Consider the following 16,807-nt stretch of genomic DNA (forward strand, 5'->3'; position numbering starts at 1 on the left):
ATATGGGTTTTATTCAAGCATGCTTCTGTCATGTGGCGCTTTACTGGAAACGAATTATATTGAAACACTTTTTTGCACATATTACAATAGTGGAAATAAAATGAAAATCACAGTGAAACGAAATCTTGAACTGGTGAGCTTTCAGCAATTAACATCATTATATATCAAATATTCAGCTTAATTTTATTATTTCTTTCCAAAACTTTCAAGACACATATAGTTTTCAATACAAATACTAATTTGGTGTACTGCCCGCATCCCTAAATGTGAGGGCCAAAACCCTACTGCGTCATTGGCACTTTACTGAAAACCAGCTATATTACAAATATTTTCTTTTTGTGCTTATTGCAACATTGAAAATAAAATGAAAATTAAGGTCAGATAAAATCCAGAATTGATGAGCTTTCAGCAATTAATATTCTTGTTTCGGACGGGGAGAGGGTGGCTGGGGGGGGTTAACCCCAGAAGCATAGTTATTTGGCCTTTGGACTAATTTGAACAAAATGGCTGTCTAAAAATTTTGATCGGATACCTTTGGGGAATAAAAATGTAGTAATCAATAAATTATTTTATTTTGGACCTTCATAGCTACCACAATATTATAGTTTCAAACGACGGGATTTAGGAAAAATATAAGTTAATTTATTATTATATACTAGGCACCCAATTTTGTTACCGAAACGTTATGTCGAACTATTCTGTAATACCCATACCAAGAAACATTTCTTGCTGTGAAAATAGTTATAGACGAAGATATTTTGTGACAAATACATTTTATCTAGTTTTATTCTTCTACAAATTACAATGCGTGAAAACTTCTGTAAGAAGGTAAATTTATATGTCTATATTGCCCGTGCTAATGAACTATTTATAGCAATATGGTAATTATATTGCAATTATCGCAAGCATTTAATCAGGTTCATTTGGGAAAATATGGTGTATGGAGCGGTTCTGGTTGCCTTCTGATCACATTTGACTCTCAAAACAGAACTAGAACTTTAAATTTCCAATAAAATGAAACTCCTCCTAAGTTTATACGACTATTCCTTCTATAAAACCGTTATACGCCCCGGGGCATAGCCTATAGCCCTTGCCCCTCGGATCTGAGGGTTGTGTTAACCCAGGAGGTATTTTAATATGATCTTTGAACTATTTTTAACCAAATGGATATCTCAAAACTTCGATTGGATGCATTTGAAGAAAAGAAGGACTGGGAGAGGGTCGATTACCCAACGATCACTTTTCATTCTTATAAAACGAACAAAAACTTTCAATTTCCCATTTGATTAGCCTCTTCCAATGTTTTACAAAAACCACTCTTATAGAAATCTTTTATGTCCCCGAGAAACATCTTACAAACCTTGTCCCGGGATTTGGGGGGGGGTGTCACTCGACCCCCCCCCCCAAAAAAAAAACCTTTTCCCCTGGAAGCACTGTTTTATAATCTCTAGAGTATTTTAAACAAGATGTCTATGTCAAAATTTTGATCGGATTTTCTTGGGAAAGAAGGTATGGAGGGGGGGGGGTTGTAGCCCTTTGATAACTTTTAAGTGTTAAAAAAATAGAACTTTCAACTTCGAATCAAATAAGCTCCTAAAAAGATTACACAATCATCCTTTCCATTAAAAAAAATTGTTGTATGATCTTTTGACTGCTTATTTAAGGTCTTATGATCTCATGATACGTTTGGAGGGAGTGGGGAGCTAGTTTTCCCTCCGATCACTTTTGACTCTTGTGAAGAAAAATAGAACTTTCAATTTACAATTGAATGAGCCTCCTCCAAATTCTCTACGGCCACTTTTTCCATAAAAATCTTATATGCTCCCGGGATGTAACTTACAACCCTTGCCCCCGGGGCTCTTGGGAGTTGTGGTGTCAGTCCCGTAGGCATCATTACATTATCTTTAGACTATTTTGAACAAAACAGGTATCTCAAAACTTCGATCGGGTGCGGTTTGGTAAAAGAGGTCATGGAGGAGGTATTTTCCTTCCGATCACTTTCTCTCTTGCAAAGAGAAATAGATCTTTCAATTTTCAATCAAATGAGCCTCCTCCAAAGTCTATACGGCCCAGATACATTTGAGAAAAATAGAGCGTGGGTGGGCTAGTTGCCCCCGATCACTTTTGACACTTAAAATAGGGAGCTAGAACTTTCAATTTCCTATCGAATGAGCCTCCTCCAAAGTTTATATGGCCACTCCTTCCATAAAATCTTATATACTTCTGACGCAAGTTTTTAATGAGCCTCCTACAAAATTGCTACAACCATCCCTTACGAAAAAACCTTATATAGTCGCTGGCCATAACTTACAACACTTGTCCTGGGACCAGGAGAATTCTATCGACCTCAATGTTCTTGTTGTCTCATCTATGGACTATTTTGAACAAGACGGCTATCTCAAAATTTCGATCGGATACATTTGGGGAAAGATGGTGTTGGGGGTATAGTTGCAGATAGGTCATTTTTGACTCTCAAAAAGGAACTAGAACTCTTAATTTCCGATCAAATGAACCCTCTCTGAAGTAAATAATTCAGAATGAAGTAAAACTTCCCTCTCTGAAGTTTTGCCTTATTGGTAAAAAACCTCAAATACTACTGGGGCACAGTCTATAATACTTGTCTTCGGGCTCTGGGGGTTGCGCTGACCCTCTGAGTTTTTTTGATTGGATATTTGAACCAATTTGAGTAAAATGGCTATCTCAAAATTTTGACTGGATGTATTTGGTGAAAAAAACTGCCGAGGGTGGGGGGGGGGGGTAGTTTCCCTCTGATTAATTTTGACTTTTAAAAAGGGCAGTAGAATTTCCGATTTCCATTCGAACTAACCCCTCCGAAAAAAATAGGACACCCCTCCCATATGAAGTGCATAAAAAAAAAACAACAAAAAAACAAGAGCTATAAGCTCATATGACACTTGTGACGAGGTCAGATGAGCCAAGAGCCAAGAGCTCATATAACAAGAGCTCTAATAAAATTTTAAGAATCAATAGATTGATTTAAAAGAAAATCAGAGGCTTAATGCCGGTCAGGATTTAAAATAATAGCTTTGAGACACAATGTCCATCTAAATATAAAAGTTCATTAAGATCCGATCACGCACACGTAAGTTAAAAATACCTATTTTTTTCTAATTTTTCCTCTCTCTTCAGCCCCCCAGATGGTCGAATCGGGGAAAACGACTTTATCAAATCAATTTGTACAGGTCCCTGACACGCCTACCAAGTTTCATCGTCCTAGCACGTCCAGAAGCACCAAACTCGCCAAAGCACTGGACCCCCTAACACCCCCAAAGAGAGCGGATCCAGTCCCGTTACATCAATCACGTATCTACGACACTTGCTTATTCTACCCACCTAACTCACCAAAGCACTGGACCCCATCCCCCCTATCCCCTACAAAGAGAGTGGATCCAGTTCGGTTACGTCAATCACATATCTGTGACTTGTGCTTAGTTTTTCCACCAAGTTTCATCCCGATCACTCCACTCTAAGCGTTTTCCAAGATTTCCGTTTTCCCCCTCCAACTCTCTCCAATGCCACCAGATCTGGTCGGGATCTAAAATAAGAGCTCTGAGACATGAGTTCCCTCTAAATATCAAATTTCGTTAAGATCCAGTCATCTGTTCTTAAATTAAAAATACCTCAATTTTTCAAAATTTTCCGAATTAACCCCCCCCCCCAACTCCACCAAAGAGAGTCAATCCGTTCCAGTTGTGTCAATCACGTATCTAGAACTTGTGCTTATTCCTCTCATCTAGTTTCATCCTGATCTCTCCACTCTAAGCGTTTTCAAAGATTTCCGGTTTCCAAGATTGCTGTTTCCCCCCTCCAACCCCCCATGTCCCTGGATCCGATTCGCATTGAAAATGAAGCATCTGAGACATAAGATCTTTCTATATATCAAGTTTCACTAAGATCCGATCACCCATTCGTCATATAAAGATACCTCAATTTTCACGTTTTCTAAGATTTCTGGTTTCCCCATCCAGCTCCCCCCAATGTCATCGGTGTTGGTCGGAATTTAAAATAAGAGCTCTGTTGAGGGGTTTCTGATATGGAGAATGCAATCGTGTGATTGCAAAATTAACCTTATTGAATTTGATATACTTAGGATGGGCATACAAAGCCAATTCTTTGATGTATCTTTTTGCTTTCAAAGTTTTGTTTTTTTACAGTTTCAGCAACTATTGGGTCGAGTTGCTCTTACCTACAGTTCATCACAACGGAAGGCTCGAATCAGTAACCGAAGAAACATAAACAAACCAATCTCCTCAATCAGTTCAATATGAAAATTACCTAGAAAACGTATATAATTCGAATTACCGTTTTGCATGGGCTCTTCAGTTTGATTATTGCACTCCTTATTGGATAAAACATACTATTTTCACATAGTATGAGTACAACTTCAAAATTGCTATCACAGCTATATTTTGAAGTAAAAAATTAATTAGTCCAGCGTGTTCAAAACACAAAGAACTGTTTTGTGCTCTAGTCAAGTAATGCGTTAAAATAAAAGCTGGCTAGCATTATAACAACATGAATTTGACAAGGGGCTTTAGGTTGGGTATGACAGGGATGCTCGTTTAGACAATCATGATGGGCCCTGATAGATCATAGATAAAAGGATGACATAGTGTTAATCAAGACAGCTTTATCAATTGTAGATAAAAAGACCAGAAGGTACCTCAGCATAAATTATATTAAAGGAGCTCTGTTGGGTGTTACACCCGTGCCAAAATTGTTTTGGAGAGGGTTTTTAGAGTTTTAATGACGCAAATATAAAAAGAGCGAATATTTTCTTCTGCAAACGGACGAGGTAAACAAGGCTACAAGTCCTCCAGAAATGAAGAAAATCTGATTCTTGCATTGTTGTAATAAGATTCGCGGCATCAACTATAATCAAACAGTCCATTGATATAGAACTGTAATAATGGATACAATGATCTTGTAAGATCATTGTAATAAAGAATGCTAACAGCAACCAATATTATGTTAAAAGTATTTTAATAACAATCTTGTGCATTAAAACTATGTGCTTTTTATACTCATGCCTAATACTTCAAATTAGTCCATTTTAAGCATGCCAATTTAACGCATTAGGATTTTCACACAGTCTTAAAAAAAAAGGGGAAACAATCCCTGAAAATGGGCGCATTCTGAACGAAAATTGTTGGTGGGATATTGATTAGCTTCAACAAGTTTGAGAATCCTGAAGCGGAAGTTTCCATCCACTATAGTGGAATAGATATTGGTATTTTTCCTTAGAAGAATAATGACGGAGTTACGTTGGTTTTGTTTTCTTCTTCTTTTCCTCAGCGGTCGAACCGGTTTCGGCCCCTTTACAAAGGAATATATATTGATTTTTTCTCAAGAAGAAGAACGACGGACTTGTATTAGTTTTGTTTTCTTCTTCTTCTTCTTTTCCTCAGCGGTTGACCCAGTTTCGACCCCCTTACAAAGGAATGTATATTAATTTTTTTTTCTCAAGAAGAAGAACGACAGATTTGTACTGTTAGTTTTGTTTTCTTCTTCCTCTTCTCTTACTAAGAGGTCGAACCAGTTTCCACCACCTATTAAGGAATTTATATTGATTTTTTTTTTTTTTAAGAAGAAGAACGACGGATTTGTGTTAGTTCTGTTTTCTTCTTTCCTCGGATGTCAAATCAGTTTCCACCCTCTACAAAGGAATATATATATTGTTTTTATTTTCCTCGAGAAGAATAATGATGGATTTGTATTAGTTTTGTTTTCTTCTTTATCTTATTTTCCTCAGAGGTCAAACCAATTTCCAACCCCTATCAAGGAATATATATGTGCTTATTTTTTTCCGGGAAGAATAATGATAGATTTGTGTTAGTTTGATTTCCTTCTTCTTCTTCTTCTTTTCCATCAAATGTCGTTGAATGACAGATGCTCATGTAAATCAAAGTTGAAAATTTCAGTCCCCTTCTTAAGTTAAAAAAGAAGGTCTTACCACAGCACAAAAGTGAATTTGTGCCATTCTGTGGCACAAAGCTACTGTTTGGCCCAAATAGGGCCAAGACACTAAGAAGTGAAAATTCTGGTATGACCAATTGATTTAGAACTATCGAAAACCATGTATAGAGCCTTACTGTTTAGACAATGTGGGACAGTGCAACTATCAATAAACGCGTTTGCAGTCCATGGTTATTGCTGAAGACATCTATTTTTTAATTTCGTTGATTCATTTTTTAGTCAAATTGATTCATTAAGAGTTTCACTAATTTATGCGTGGTATTGCATAGTTGTACACCAAATTTTAGCTTCAGGAGTCTTGTATTTATTTTTGGGTGGGGGTCAAAGCCTCAAAAAGTAGTTTTTATCTCCTCAAACTGTCCCATGAGATATGCAACATTATCACACAGAAAAGGAGTTCAACGAGTATGTTTTTACCAGTATCTTTCAGAATTTGCGCGTAAATATTCAACTATTTTCATGATTATTGACGTAGGTAAATAACGTTTTCACTGTGAATTGATTGACTATCTTAGAATTTGATTTCTCCGTCGTTTGGCCCTTTCTGGGCAAAAACTTACGTTTCCCAGCTCTAAATTGCAGACATCGCCAGTTTGCTGTTGTCCCATCTCTTATCAAACAGTTCGTGGTAACGAACTGTACTAAGGAGCGACCCGACTCAATAGTAACCAAAACACTAAAAAATAGAGTTTTGATACCAATCGTTACATCAAAGAATCGCATTTTAATGCTGATTTTAAATATATAAGTTTTATCAAGATTAATTTTACCCATCAAAAGTTACGAGCCTGAGAAATTTGCCTCATTTCGGAAAAATAGAGGGAAACACCCACTAGAAGTCATACGATGTTTACGAAAATCACACCATCAGATTCAGCGTATCAGAGAACCATATTGTAGAAGTTTCAAGCCCCTATATACAAAAATGTGGAATTTCGCATTTTTTTTGCCAGAAGACAAATCACGGATGCATGTTTATTTGTTTTTTTGTTTTTGTTTTTTTGTTGTTTTTTTTCCCAGGGGTGATCATATCGACTCAGTGGTCCTAGAATGTCGCGAACAGGGTCATTCTAACGGAAATTAAAAGTTCTAGTGCCCTTTTTAAGTGACCAAAAAAATTGGATGGCACCTAGGCCCCCTCCCACGCTCATTTTTTCCAAAAAGTCACCGGATCACAATTCTGAGATAGCCATTTTATTCACCATAGTCAAAAAATCTAATAAATATGTCTTTGGGGACGACTTACTCCCCCACAGTCCCTTTGGGAGGGGCTGCAAGTTACAAACTTCGACCTGTGTTTACATATAGTAATGGTTACTGAGAAGTGTACAGACGTTTTCAGGGGGATTTTTTGGTTTAGGGGGGGGGAAGAGTTGGGGGCTACGTGGGAGGATCTTTCCATGGAGGAACTTCTCATGGGGGAAGAGACTTTCAATGGAGGGGGCGCAGGATTTTCTAGCATTATTTAAAAAACAATGAAAAAATAAATATGAAAAGTTTTTTCTACTGAAAGTGAGAAGCACCATTAAAACTTAAAACGAACAGAAATTATTACCCATATGAGGGGTTTACCTCCTCGTAATACCTCGCTCTTTATGCTAAAGTATTTTTAGTAATTTCAACTATTTATTCTACGGCCTTTCTGATTCAGAGGTCATTCTTAAGGAATTGGGACAAAATTTAAGCTTTAGTGTAAAGAGCGAGGTATCGACGAGGGGTGAGCCCTCTCATATACGCAATAAAAACATGCGAATATAGAAGTTCGCTAAGTAATTTAATTCGTAAGTTACGTATATTTTTTACTTATGAAAACATTCGTAAAAAATTATAAGTTACAGTTGCCTTTTTAAGTAATCAAAAAATCGGAGGGCAACTAGGCCTCCTCCCTCGCTTCTTTTTTCTCAAAATCTTCCGATTAAAACTATGAAAAAGTCGTTTAGCCCCCAAAAATTAATATGCAAATTTCGTTTTAATTATTTATGTGCGGAGAGCCGAGATCAAAACATGCATTAATTCAAAAACGTCCAGAAATTAAACAAAACAAAAAACAAGTTTTTTTAAAATGAAAGTAAGGAGTGACATTAAAACTTAAAACGAACAAAAATTACTCCGTATATAAAAGGGACTTTTCCTCCTCAACGCCCCGCTCTTTACGCTGAAGTTTTTTACTGTTTTAAAAGTAGAGTTAAGAGAAAGAGTCAAAATTTAGCGTAAAGAGCGGGGATTTGAGGAGGAAAAGCCCCTTTCATATACGGAGTAATTTCTGTTCGTTTTAAGTTTTAATGTCGCTCCATGCTTTCATTTAAAAAAACTTGTTTTTTTGTTTAATCTTACTTGAAAAGGGCACTATATGCTACATTTTTCGTTAAAATAAAGCCTCTTCCAATATTCTATAAGCAATTGTTCAATAAGAACGAACCTGAGGATAAAGGAGGAGGAGGGACATATTAGTGCTTAGCATACAAAAAGGGGATTTTCCTTGCTGTTCAATAAGGGGGCCTGTAGGTCAGTCTTGGAATTTCAATAGCATCAATTTTGATCCTCAGCACCGCCACTACCATTACCATTTCGAACCACCACTAATGTTTGAGGGGTTCAACTTATTTTTGAAAATTCTCTAAAGTTTTTTTTCGCGATAAACTTTTACATTCAGCCTATTCTATGGCTATCGTACCTGACTAGCCTTTAACTGAGAAATTCTGCCCTATAGACAGCTTTTTTTAAACTCGCTTGTTCGGTCTTTACTAGGTTGTAGCTACTGCTGTAACCATAATATATATATTCCAGTTGAATTTTCTGAGCAAACATCAATACCATTCCAAGATCTCGAGATATTACGATTGTTCATGTTAGCTAAATATTTTCTGTTAACTAAATATTTTGGCAGTTTTTGTGTCCCCCCCCTTTCCTAAATAAACCCATGATTTCATGCCTGGCCGGCTATCATATTTCTTGTTCCCTCTATTAGTTTTCCAATTTACTTGAACATTTCACTCGAGCTTAAAAACATTTTTTTTAAACTACAAATTGAATCTGGACAACTCAAAAACTCGCTTTTTTTCCAAAATAAACTTCAAACGCTTATTAAAATTTTAACTTATCAGTTCACCAGATTTGTCACTACCCATTAAATCTCCGATTCTCTTATTTTCATTTCCGCTAGCGGGGCACTGGAATATCATAGAAATCTGTTTAAGGACTCAATTCAAAAGCTAATTTTTATTATGAATAGATTTTTATGCGTTCGAATTCATAACTTTATGATGAAGGACCATATGGCACCCAAAAAGCGCAATGTGGGTGCCATTTTCTGAATGGAGATGCTGGGTTGGGCACTAGAACTTCAAAGAGAGTTGATTAAGGCCTCACTTAACATCTAGTTTTAAGTCTAATCGCTTTTAATAAAGTTGACTTGATAACGTCATTATAAAGTCCCATATGATGTCCCAGTTTCATTTTTATAATTAAAATAGCACTAAAAGGTCTTTACGATGAAAATAGTAAAAAAAAAGTATTTTCCAAAATCTAGGAAGGGTCAAGAAAATAAAGGGACAAGGGCACCTTCTCCCTCAAATGCCACTAATAGAACTAGCACTCAGACAGAATTTTAGAGATACGTTTAAAGGCTCAAGATTTATAGTCGCAGATATATAGTTGAGAAGACCATTAAAAAGCCACATCGAGCCGTAATAAACTTTGAGCTTTAGGAAATTAAAAAAAAAAAAAAAAAGTTCTATGAAATGAAAGTAAGGAGCGACATTAAAAATTAAAACGAACAGAAATTACTCCGTATATGAAAGGGGCTTTTCCTCCTCAACGTCCCTCTCTTTACGCTAAAGTTTGACTCCTTCTCTTAACTATACTTTTTAAAACAGTAAAAAACTTTAGCGTAAAGAGCGAGACGTTGAGGAGGAAAAGCCATTTTCATATACGGAGTAATTTCTGTTCGTTTTAAGTTTTAATGTTGCTCCTTATTTTCATTTAAAAAAACTTGTTTTTTTATTTAATTTCTGGACATTTTTTAATTAATGCATGTTTTGATCTTGGCTCTCCGGACATAAATAATTAAAACGAAATTTGCATATTAATGTTTTTTTTTGGCTAAATGGCTTTCTCATAGTTTTAATCGGAAGATTTTGAGAAAAAAGGAGAGAGGGAAGAAGCCTAGTTTCCCTCCAATTTTTTATTACTTAAAAAGGCAACTAGAACTTTTAATTTTTTTACGAACATTTTATTAGTAAAAATTATACGTAATTTACGAATTAACTTACTTAACGAACTTCTATATTCGTATGTTTTGATCTATATTCGCGTATATGATGGAGTTCACCCCTCGTCGCTACCTCGCTCTTTACACTAAAGCTTAAATTCTATCCCAATTCCTTAAGAATTACCCTTGAATCACAAAGGCCGCAGTATAAATAGTTGAAATTACTAAAAATACTTTAGCGTAAACAGCAAGGTATTACGAGGAGGTAAACCCCTCATATGCGCAATAATTTCTGCTTGTTTTAAGTTTTAATGCTGCTCCTCACTTTCAGTAGAAAAAACTTTTCATATTTATTTTTTAATTGCTTTTTTTAAATAATACTAAAAAATCCTGCGCCCCCTTCATTGAACGTCTCTTCCACCATGAGAAGTTTTTCCATTGATAGATCCTCTCACGTAACCTCCCCACCTCAACTCCCCCTCCCAAACCCCAAAAATACCCCTGAAAACGTCCGTACACTTCCTAGTAACTATTACTATATGTAAACACAGGTCAAAGTTTGTAACTTGCAACCCCTCCCACGGGGACTGCAGGGGAGTAAGTCGTACCCAAAGACATAGTTATTAGGTTTTTCGACTATGGTGAATAAAATGGCTATCTCAGAATTTTGATCCGGTGACTTTGGGGAAAAATGAGCGTGGTAGGCGGTCCAGGTGCCCTCCAACTTTTTTGGTCACTTAAAAAGGGCACTAGAACTTTTAATTTTCGTTAGAATGAGCCCTCTCGCGACATTCTAGGACCACTGGGTCGATATGATCACCTCTGGGGAAAAAAGGAAAAAAAAAAAAAAAAAACAAATAAACACGCATCCGTGATTTGTCTTCTGGCAAAAAATGCAAAATTCCACATTTTTGTAGATAGGAGCTTGAAACTTCTACAATAAGGTTCTCTAATACGCTGAATCTGATGTTGTGATTTTTGTTAAGATTGTATGATTTTTATGGGTTGTTTTCCCCTATTTTCTAAAATGAGGCAAATTTTCTCAGGCTCGTAACTTTTGATAGGTAAGACTAATCTTGATGAAAGTTATATATTTAAAATCAGCATTAAAATGCAATTTTTTTTAATGTAACTATTGGTATCAAAATTCCATACAGTTCATTACTACGAACTGTTGGATTGACCTAAATTTCCACCATGTACTAAACGCTCGATTTGGAAAATCAAATATTACAGAATAGATAGTAAAGGACAAGATGCTTTAGTTTATTAAATAAAAAAAAATCAGGTGTTTTCAACTGAAAGTGACGAGGAACATTAAAACTTAAAACGAGTAGAAATTATTACCTATATGAAGGGGGTTGCCTCCTCTTCAAGACATCGCTCTTCACGCTAAACTTTCTTAGCAGTTTTGAAAAAAGCTTCTTATTGTTCCAATCAAACCAACATAGTGTTTCAGAAGTTGTTCTCAAAGAATTGGGACAAAATTCAAACTTTAGAGTAAAGAGCGATGTGTTGAGTTTTCATGTTGCTCCTTACTTTCAGTTGAAAAAAACTTGTTTTTTATTTAATTTCTGATCAGTTTTAAAACAATTTTAGGAAATCTGGCCTTATCTTAGGAAATCAATTACCTTTAACATCTCCTCGCGTAAAACTGAGAAGGAAAAGAGAAAGCAAGAAATATAAAAAGAATTGTGTATAGGCATTCTGGTAAAGTCTCCCAGATTATAATTCCCAGTGGAAAATTTACTCTCTGGAAACTTCCCTCCCCATGGAAAATTATCCCTGTGGAAAATCCAGCAAAAAATCTGCCCTACCCACCTGTAAAATGTATGCATACTTCCCAATAACAAATACTAATACGTAAGCAATGGACAAATTTTGTGACTTAAAGACCTTCCCCCAGGGGCTGTGAGGGGTCAAGATATCTCTAAAGGCATAGTTCTTAGGCCTTTCAACTATGATGAGCAAAACAGCTATCTCAAAATTTTGATCGAACGATTTTGAGAAAAAAGGGGCGTGGATGGGGGACTAGTTGCCCTCCAATTTTTTCGGTCATTTAAAACGGACGCTGGAGCTTTAATTTTCTTTTGAATAAGCTCCCTCCCCATATTTTTAGTACAACTGAGTCAATACAATCACCCCTGGGAAAAAAACAAACAAATAAACGAAAAAACAACAACAAATAAACACGCATCCGTGATCTTTCTTCTGGCAAAAATACAAAATTCCAGATTTTTACAGATAGGAGCGGAAAACCTCTATAGTGTGGTCCTCTGATGTGCTGAATACGTGATTTTCATTAAGATTCTATGACTTTTAGGAGTCGTTTTCCTCTCTATTTTGAAAATAAGGCAATTTTTCTCAGGCGCGTAGCCTTTGGCAGGTGAAACTAAACTTAATGAAACTTCATTTTCATTGAAGCGTAGATTAAGCAGTAGGCTTAAGACTTATACAGTTAGTGAAGGGGAGAATGTACAAACTATTATGCAGTGAAACTATATTTGTCTTGAATTTTTAATCAAACTTTTGCTTTTAATCAAAAAACAAATTTGAGTTGCTGGGTATTTGAAATCAGCATGAAAATCCGATTCTTTTGATGCATCTATTGGTATCAAATTTCCTTTTTTTAGAGCTTCAGTTACTATTGAGCCAGGGTTGCTGCTTACTTACAGTTCGTTACCACGAAATGTTTTATTGGTAATAGCTATACCATGTGCCTATGATAACACAAGTTTGAATCTTGGATAGGACTTTTTTAAAGCGTGTATTTGCTTTCAAGCACCGACTCGTTTCTTATATTAGTTTTCCTAAAATATTTAATTAATTAAAATTTAAAATATTTAAGTCAAAGAACCAAAAGTGGAGCAACATTGGAACAAAAAATACTACTTCACGGTTTTTGCAATATATTTTTGAAATACTGTTTCTAACTAAATGGCCAGGGATATTTCTCTATACTTGTAGAATTTTGAAAAACTAGCGCTTTACTGAAAACTAAAAACTGAGTTGTTTACAGAGTTAAAATTGTGTCGAAATATTAATTGATTTCATGGCCAGTAAAGAAAATATCACGAGCTAGAATTTTTTTCCAAAACGTAAACCGCCAAGCACTAAGTTTTGTTCGTGTGAAGTTTCGACCTTGCTTTTTACTTTCATCAGAAAACTTCATTTTTGTATTAATAGACAGAGAAATACCCTCAGATGCATAATTCTAGTGATCTACATTAAATCTTTTAAACTAAATGTGAAATAAAATTTAGTTAAATTTTTATATTTGCTAATATTGACAAATTTGGCAAATTTGTTAAATGTTAAAAAAATGTGTCAAATTTGACAAATTTGACAAAAAGTTAAATTTGACAAATTGTCGGAAGCTTCGGGAACTGTCCTTCTAACCTGCCTGTCGTATAGTCAAAGAGGCATATAGTCAAAGGTAAATATATTCAAGGAATTTACACAGCTTGCGCTGTTATGTTGACCTTGGGTGGCTTTTTATGCGACTTAAATAAAAAAAAAAACAAGTTTTTCTAACTGAAAGTCAGGAGCAACATTAAAACTTAAGACGAAGAGAAACTATTCGGCACATGAGAGGGGCTGTCCCCTCCTCAACGCCCCACTCTTTACGCTAAAGTTTTTTATTGTTTTAAAAAGTAAATTTGTGAAAAAGAGTCAAACATTTACTGTTTTAATTGAAATAAAAGTTTCTAATTATTTTAAAAAGTAGGGTTGTGAGAAAGAGTCAAACTTTAGCGTAAAGAGCGCGGTATGAAGGAGGGGACAGCTCCTTTCATATACGGAATAATTTCTGTTCGTTTTGAGTTTTAATGCTGCTCCTTACTTTCAGTTAGAGAAAGCTCTATTTTTATTTAATTTCTGAATGTTTTTGAATTAATGCAGGTTTTGATTTTGGCTCACCGTACATGAATAATTAAAACAAAATTTGCATATTAATTTTTGCTGTTTTTGGCTAAGTGGCTTTCTCAAAGTTTGATCGCACAATTTCGAGAAGAAAAGGTGCGGGAGAGGGAGTCTATTTAACCTCCAGCTTTTTTGGTTACTTAAAAAGGCCACTAGAACTTTTAATTTATTTACGAACGTTTTTATTAGTAATAAATATATGTAACTTCCGAATTAACTTGCGTAACGAATTTCTATATTCGTGTATATTTATTATGTATAGGAGGCATTCGCCCCCTCGTCAATCTCTTTACACTAAAGTTCGAATTTTATTCCAGTTCCTTAAGAATGATCCCTGAACCCCAAAGGCCGTTTAATTGGAATAAATAGCTCTTTTGAAATTACTGAAAATTCTTTAGCGTAAAGAGCGAGGTATTAAGGAGGGGAGGGTACAAACCCCTCATACGTAATAATTTCCGCTTGTTTTAAGTTTTAATGTTCCTCATTACTTTTAGTTGAATAAACTTTTTTTTTAATTTATTTCTCATTATCTTTTTAAACAATGCTGGAAAATCCAGCGCCCCCTTCATGGAAGTTCTCTTCCCCAACGACAATTCCTCCATGGGAAGATCCTCCCACGTAACCCTCTCTCCTATCCACCACTGCCAGAGAAAATCCCCCCTAAAACGTCTGTATACTTCCCAATAACCAATGCTAATTGTAAACAATGTGCAAAGCTCATAACTTGCAGCCCTTCCCCCAGGGGACTATGGGGGATTAAGTCATCCTCAAAGACATAGTTATTAGAATTTCCGACTATGCTGAACAAAATGGCTATCTCAAAATTTGATATGATGACTTTGGGGAAAAGCGTCGCTCCTTACTACAGTTCGTTACTACGAACTGTTTGATGAGTGGTTATATTTTTTTTCTTCTGCACTGAATGGAAAAATATACCCTCCGGAATATCTTTTGCACCCAGAATTTTATTTGTTACGTTACAGATGCTGGCATTTTACTTATTTCTAGAAGGAGTGTGCGTTTTGCCTTCTATGGCCAAAGTGATGAATCCGGGTTAATCTTCCGAACTATTAGATACAAACACATCTCAGGGGAAAAGTAAAGAGGTTTATGTTGTCAAAAATTAGCATCCATAAACATATTATTGAGTTCAGTGGCGTCGACTTACAAAAATTAGATTGGGAGTGTAATATATTTTTCAAAGTTTTAGTGGAGTAAATTTGACCTTTTTCATTTTCCAGGGGGATGGAAAATTCTAGGGGGAGGGAAAACCAAGTTTGGTCATTACCCCCCCCCCTCCCTCCAAAGAAAATCCTTGCCTCAGTTTTCAAACATAAAGAAAAAAGGTAAACTACCCTCTAAAAAAAGGTAAACTACATTGTCTGTGGAGAGGAGAATTAGTTCCTGGGGTAGACCTTCCTGCTCTTTTTAACTTCTAAAAGGTCACCATGATTGATTTTCTAATAATATTTATTTAATTTTTAGACATCTTCTGTGTTTTCATTATTAGTACAAAGAATGCTAGAAAGTATTTGGGCACGAATTGTACACTGTTTAAAAGCAAGAAACTACTAAAAAACGGGCCTTGATTGACTTAAAATTAATCAGCCATGCCAGAATTTGGCGATTGGACAGTTGGCAAATGCCATCACCAAAAAGCAAATCCACTCCCTCTCAATCGGCAGAGGGAATTACCAGCCAAAATGCTCAGACAAAGATAAAAGCCACCGCAAAGCCTTTGTCGATGTTTAAGTCATAGTGAATGTGTCAAAGAATTCACTGACTTCCCTGATTAAGTAAAGACAATTTGGCTATTGTAGTATTGGTAATTCTGGTTTGCAGCTTAGCTTTAGGAATGGCTTCAAATTATTTCAGCCAAGCAATAGAAGTGATGACAGTGGTCAAGTATGGTTCTGAAGCGAGGGCGCTCCGACAAACCGTATGAGGATTTACTAGATGTTTTCCAGCGAAATTGCCTACAGATTGCTTTATGTACTCGACTGACTGACCGCATCTCGAACCGTAAGCTGTACGAAATGTTCACTTCAATCCCTCATTTAGGACTATAATTAGAGAAAGGATGAGATGGCTAGGATACGTTCTGCGTACAAAGGATGACAGATTTCCAAAGGTTGTCCTTGTCAGCTAACAGTCCAGGGCCAAACGAAAAGCGGATCGTCCCAACTGGAGTGGGAGAATGTCGCAAGGAAATATTTAAGAGATGTAGGAACTTGTTGGGAGGGTGCAATAAGGGACGATTTGAATAGATTGGGATGAAGGAGGAGCCTGCGCAGGTGCGTTGGCTTCAGGTGGCATGGTGCTGCAGTGGGTTATTAGTATTAGTCAGAGTAGCATTAGTAGTAGTTGTTGATACAGTAGTAATACTAGAACACTAGCTTGCTTCACATCAGGGTGGCAAGAACTGTATCAGAAATTACAAACGAAAAACATGGACTGATTATCTCTCCCTCCAAATAAAAAACCAAGAGTCAATTCTAAGCCCACACTCCCTTCTTTTCCACCCACGCCTTTCCGCCTCAAGTCCGTAAAGACTGACATCTTGATGACTAAGGATTAACCTGGGTTAATCAATTTGTATATTTTACACATTGTGTTTTTCCTAGTCTATGTAATATCTTATATGAAATAGATAATTTGTAGTACATCGTACTATAAGTT

General features: G+C 36.0%; 1 long non-coding RNA gene across 1 annotated transcript in view; it reads left to right on the forward strand.

The window, feature by feature from the left end:
- Positions 1–16,807, forward strand: part of LOC136031832 (uncharacterized) — a 275,292-nt gene that overhangs the window by 237,343 nt on the left and 21,142 nt on the right. The window lies entirely within an intron of this gene.

Source organism: Artemia franciscana, chromosome 10 (genome assembly GCF_032884065.1).
Source record: "Artemia franciscana chromosome 10, ASM3288406v1, whole genome shotgun sequence".
Taxonomy (NCBI): Eukaryota; Metazoa; Arthropoda; class Branchiopoda; order Anostraca; family Artemiidae; genus Artemia; species Artemia franciscana.